Source organism: Podarcis melisellensis (genome assembly GCF_964234715.1).
Source record: "Podarcis melisellensis genome assembly, chromosome: 3".
NCBI lineage: Eukaryota > Metazoa > Chordata > Lepidosauria > Squamata > Lacertidae > Podarcis > Podarcis melisellensis.
This window is the reverse complement of record NC_138530.1, coordinates 117719777-117725908: the sequence shown is the minus strand read 5'-3', so window position 1 is coordinate 117725908 and position 6132 is coordinate 117719777. Positions and strand designations below refer to the sequence as shown.

The 6132-nt window shown below is 43.7% G+C and overlaps 1 long non-coding RNA gene across 1 annotated transcript; it reads left to right on the top strand.

Moving 5' to 3' along the window:
- Window positions 1-431: 431 nt before the first annotated feature.
- On the top strand, window positions 432-5374 carry LOC309366193. The gene is made up of 3 exons (XR_014166564.1): window positions 432-575; window positions 3492-3559; window positions 4903-5374. It is a non-coding gene; the product is annotated as an uncharacterized lncRNA (long non-coding RNA).
- The last annotated feature ends 758 nt before the right edge of the window (window positions 5375-6132 follow it).

Sequence of the window (6132 nt, the reverse complement as noted above, 5' to 3'; positions counted from 1 at the left end):
CATTCAGAGTTCTGTCATGAGAATAAGCTGATTTATTACACTCCTCAATCTTAAAATGCATGAAGATGCTACATTTCTTGCACTAGTGATCCTACTCACCATGAAGTTGTTACAGTAAGTACCACATTTTTTAAAAATAGAGGTGCCAGCGCTGCGTAGTCTTGAGTACCCCCTGAAAAAAGCACTGATCCTAGGACAAGTATAGGTAGCTGAATAGGGATACCTGTTAATTATTACTCCAGGTCCATTATTGTTAAGTTCAGTGTTCAAAAAAAGGGGCGGGGAGGAAGTCAGGTTAGTTCAACAATCCTTCGCTGGACTTCTTAGGCTCGATAATTACATGTTATTGGATATGGAAGAGACTGGGTCATAGAAAATGCACTCCCACGTTAGTCTCTGTATAAGTGATGGTTCCCTGGTAATTACTAAACAATTTCAAGTAGCCCCAAGTTTCATCCTTCAGATTTCAAGGGTTGAATAATGAAAATCTCACTAGTTGTGGGCACTTGAAGAGGAACAAAAAAAGGAATCATTTACTTAAAGTTCACATAACTGGGGAGTTTCTGAGACAGCAAGTGGGGTAACTAAGTGCACAAATCTATTTATTCGTAAAATACAGTTGTTGTGGTGGTGATGGCTCCAAGAAGGGGGAAAGTACATGGGCACTGTGATACCAACTATTCAAACAACGTATTGTTTAAAATACACATGAGTTTGGTTTACACAGAATTATATTTCCAGTTACAGATAGGTAGCCGTGTTGGTCTGCCATAGTCAAAACAAAAAAAATTCCTTCCAGTAGCACCTTAAAGACCAACTAAGTTAGTTCTTGGTATGAGCTTTCGTGTGCATGCACACTTCTTCAGATACCATGGAAGGCACCACATTGAGCCGCAGGTATCTGAAGAAGTGTGCATGCACACGAAAGCTCATACCAAGAACTAACTTAGTTGGTCTTTAAGGTGCTACTGGAAGGAATTTTTTTTTGTTTTGACAGAATTATATATTAACCAACATAGGAAACAAGTGAATCCATAGCTAGAGGAAGGGTAAAGCAGGGTAAAATGCAAATATTATTAAACCCCAGTCCTAAATGTAAACTACTTCAAGGTGTTTTTTAAATTACCGTATTAGATATATAAATCTTGCTAAATAAAAACAAACAAACAAACATGATTGCCAGCACTTTAAATCAGAAATTGTTTTATCTAGGTCGGGTCTGAGACAAATGAAAGGCATCTAAACCACATCTATTTTTTATTTATTTTTAAAGGACAGGGGGAAATGGAGTTTGCCTTTCTGGTAACTAGATCAAAAGCAAACAAAGCCTTTAAAAATGGCAATGGTGTGATTGGGGTGACCCTCCTTCCCCAATGCTGTTGAGCTCCTTCATCCCAGCCAGCCTGGCCAATGGTCAGGGATAATGGGAGTTGGGAGTCCAGCACTGTCTGGAGGGCCACAGGTTTCCCCTCATTGTCCTAAACGTGTTACATGGAACCAAGTCCATTTTTTTCAATTAAATTTACTTCTGTGTATGTGTGCATGCTTTCACCACGTTCAAAATACTAAACACTGTTGTGTAGAAGCAGTGTTATTGCTTCTACAAAACTGTGTGTGTAAGCTGGAGGGGTTAGTTGTATCATTAAATGCTCTGTAATTCATAATCTGAAGAAACTGGCTGACAAACATTCAGCACCCAGTGTCAGACTGTAACCCTCCACTGGTTAATGTATTGCATTGCATCTGAATTGCTAAAACGCTTGTAAGCCTCTGGGTACCTGGATATATTTCCTACCTAAAGTTAAAAATTAGTCTGAATTTATTGCAAGCAATTAGCTGCCACAAAATATAAAGGGAGGAAAAACAGCCACTACAATTTAAAACATTCATAATATTTATTCATATATCCAGCAAATGAACAGAACACTAAACCTTCAATGCATCATGTTCATTTACAGAGCAACAAAAAGAAAAACACAGGTCTCTAGATCAAGAGCTAGCAAGATAATTGGGAGAGGGTGTGCGCACACACATCAAGAGGGAGGTGTAAGAAGACAATAGAAGGGGAGGACACAGTCAGTAAGGTTAGGAAGTAAACGAATGCTGCCATATCTGCTACTCCTGAGTAAGATTCTAATCCTATTTTGCCAAAGGAGCAAACACAGCTGCAGAAGAAATTCTTTTTACTACCTAATAGAATATTGCCTTTGCTTTTGGAAACAATTCATTAGCACCATGGAACTATCCTTTCCTCTGGACAAAATAACACTCATAGCATATTGTGTGTCAATACAGTGTGTTATCTGTATAATTCAGACTGTGGCTGAGAGGAACTGGCTTACGTATGACAGCCCTGCAATGTAGTCCACTGCTAATATTGCAGGTTAAAAGTGGTGATGAGGCCAGTTTGGATTTCTAGCAAGAGCAACAAACTACACAAAAACACTCTTCAGTTTGCAGCAAATGTCAGTAAAGTTCAACTACCCCCTATGACCACTTGCCAGCTCATGCAGAAAAGCCTTGTGTTCAGTTGGCTTACATGAGATGCCATAAGAGGAATCTTACAAAAGCCAGTGTGGTGCAGTGTTGAGGGTGTTGGACCTGGGAGACCAGAGTTCAAATCCACACTCAGCCATGAAGTTTATGGGGTGATTATGAGTCACTTGCAATCTCTCACCTTAGCCTACTTCACAGGGTGGGCCACCTTGAGCACCTTGGAGGAAAGGTGGGATATAACATTAATAAACAAACAAAATAAGGAGGCAGTCCACTGATTGTGGTCTAGCCAGTAGAGCCTCCTCTGAAAACCTTGTTGGCTAGCTAGGGATGTTCTACTTAGTGTGTCCAAGATATGTGACCAAGATGTGACCCTACAGGACAAATGTAGTCAGGACTACTTGACCAGCATCAACAATGGCTGAAGTGGAGTGTCCACTGACAGATAGATTGACTGGATATGGGGAACATGTCTTCTGCACAGGAGACCCTGCTGCTTGCTGTTGAAGATTATTTCTCCAAAGCAGGAGAGCCAAGACACAGTGATCCTATACTGCGAGAGGGGAGGGGGCAAAGGGGGCATGAAAGACCCTTGCCACAGCTATGCTTGGTAGAGTTCTCCTTCCCTTGCTTACCTGGGTGAGGTATTCTGCCCTGGCATCTCCAGTTGTAGGAGTGAGAGCTGCAGCTGAGTGCCTGAAGGTGTGAGGAAACAGTACTTTGCTGTGAAGTGATTTGAGAAGGCGCAAGTTTAGGGTTGCCATATGTTCATTTCCCCCTGGACACATCCTCTTTTTTCAGAGTTTAAAGTTCTGTCCAGATGGATTTTTAAATTCTGGCTAAATGTCTGGGAGGGGGGGGTGTTGTTTGGTACCATTAGTATCATAGAGTCGATGAGAGAGCAGGATTATAGACCTTTGACTTGATCCAACTATAAACTCCAAATGCATGTTTATGTTTGTGTGAGAGTGAGAATTACTGCTTTTTGTTATCAGGGCCCATCTGAAACACAGCCCTTCTTTCCAGTCGGCGGAGGGAACGGAAGCAGCCAAGGCCGGGCCGGGTGAGAGGTGGTGCCATTTGTGTACCAGGTGCTGGAGGTGGTCGGCAGGTTGTTTCCCTTCTCTTTTTTTGATAATAATTTTTATTAGTTTTCAATTACAGTGGTGCCCCGCAAGACGAACGCCTCGCAAGACGGAAACCCCGCTAGACGAAAGGGTTTTCCATTTTGGAGGCGCTTCGCAAAACGAATTTCCCTATGGGCTTCCTTCGCAAGGCGAAAGCCCATAGGGAAATCTCCGGGGACAGCGGGGAAACGCAGCGCGTCTTCCCCACTGTCCTCGGACCTCCTCCGAAGGCTGGCGGTGGGGCGGAGAGATCTTCTCCCCCCGCCAGGCTTTGGAAGGCTCCTCCAAAGGCTGGCGATGGGGCGGAGAGCCCTCCTCCCGCCGTCAGCCTTCAGAAGGCTGCTCCGAAGGCTGGCGGCGGGAGGAGGTCTCTCCGCCCCACCGGCAGCCTTCGGAAGGCTGTCCTGAAGACTTGCGGTGGGAGGAGGGTTTTCCTTCCCACCGCCAACATTCAGAATGCTGTTCTGAATGTTGGCGGTGGGGAGGAAAAACCCTCCTCCCACCACAAGCCCTGGGAACAGAGGAGAAGCGCTGTGCGCCTTCCCCTCTGTTCCCGCACCTGTGCTGAAGGCTTGCGGTGGGGAGAAAAGCCCTTCTCCGCACCGCCAGCCTGGCAAGCGGTCTTCATAGGAACGCATTAATTGATTTTTAATGCATTCCTATGGGAAACAGTGCTTCGCAAGACCTCGCAAGAAAAAAAAACTTGCGGAACGAATTAATTTCGTCTTGCGAGGCACCACTGTACAATCCAATAGTATCCTCATTATAGGAATACCAATTTATAATGCAATTACTAATGCCAATTGTTCAAATACTGAATTATATAATTTAGATGAGATGGCCTTCTACATGCTAGAATTGATGGCTTGATTGTTTGCTTTATTCTGTGTTCCAAAATCTTATTAATTTCCATTACATTCTGGTCATAATAATAATCCCTTATACAACAACTGCAATATTAATAACTTCTATTCATGTTGACACATTAAATAATTTATAAAACTACAAGTGAATAACTCAAACTATATCCTTGTTCTTTCTGTCTGTGGCAATTATTTTGTCAGTGATGTTTCTTCCTGTCCTTGTAAGATGTTATGTCTTTCTTTCGCCCGGTTCTTGCTGTTCTCTATCATGCCTTGGGCAAGGCTGATATCCCACTGTTGTTCCTGAAATTTCTAAATTGCTCCGTTTCATGCTTCATTGTTTTACAACTTTAACAACAGATGCAAAAATCACTGTGTCCCAATAAATAACTTGTTTTTACCCTTTCCCCTCTCAGCCTAGGAAGAAGAGTGGTCTGTTGAACTGCAGATGACTCAGTAGTGAACCTTATCAGTTCCTTGGCAAGTTCACAGACTCCTTTCATTCTTCTGTCCAACTGAAGATAAATGAGCAATTATACTTCCAATTAAATTCCAAGTCCTCTTAGCATTATTCAGTTCACTCTGTAAATAATAAAGGATGGGGAAGAGTCATCTCTAAGTTTCCATCATAAACCTTTTGCAAAATAGAGCTTCCCTCCCTTTCTCTTGTTTTTTTTACACACACAGTTCCATTTAATGTTACATTCCAGATCGATAAACCAATTTCTTCCGTCCTTGCTTGTACAAATACAACTACTTTGAACTAACATTAAGAGGAGGGTTGCCAAATCATAAATGTAGAAAAGAAAACTTTAAATAAAGAAACCATAAGCTCCCCTCCCCCCACACCATCTTTTTGCACCGAATGAAGTCTTACTCGTATCTCAAATTCAAACCTTAAAGTCTTTGCAGTTGTTATTGTTCCGCAGTTTGTGATCTCATCTCTTCTAGCATGTGCCTGTACTTTTGTCCAATTAAACTCTAATTAATTGGAGAACCTCTGCTTTTTAATGGTGGCATTGGAGGGTTTTTGGAGGCTTATTTTGTCCTTGATGTTTCTTCCTGTCCTTGTAAGACTTTTTGCACTCAGCACCTCCCTGCCTCCCACAATCCATACCTGAGCGAGAGCCAGGTACTGAGACGAACTGCGAATGAAGTCCACCCCCCCCCCGTCCCTGGAGGGAATTTGCAATGATAATTACCTTCAATCATCCTGGGTTTTCCTTCACCAACAATCTCCTGCTGTCATGGGAGCTGCCTCCATTAAGGCAGAGTGGAACCAGAAGCAGCGGGTAGTTTCCCTTCCATGACATCTGCTAGGACCCAGGCCTGGTGCTGGAGCCTAGCTCTGCTGTGTACATGTCGGTGACAGCTCCCCTGGTGCTGGAAATGGCTCCTTCCAGCTGGACCTGGGCTCGACCTGCCAGGCCACCAAGGTGCCCAGCAAGCCACTACTCCACTTCTACTTCTTGGTAGCACACAGCCATGGGGCGCATGGAGGGGCCAACCCCAAGATGCAGGTAGGCAATGACCCACGCAGCCCCAAGCCCCTCCACTGGCTGCTGTGCTTGCCCTTTGACCACAATGTGCCAGTGCAGATGGTGCTGCAGGAGCTGCTCTTCAACCATGGCTTCCAGCACCTCAAA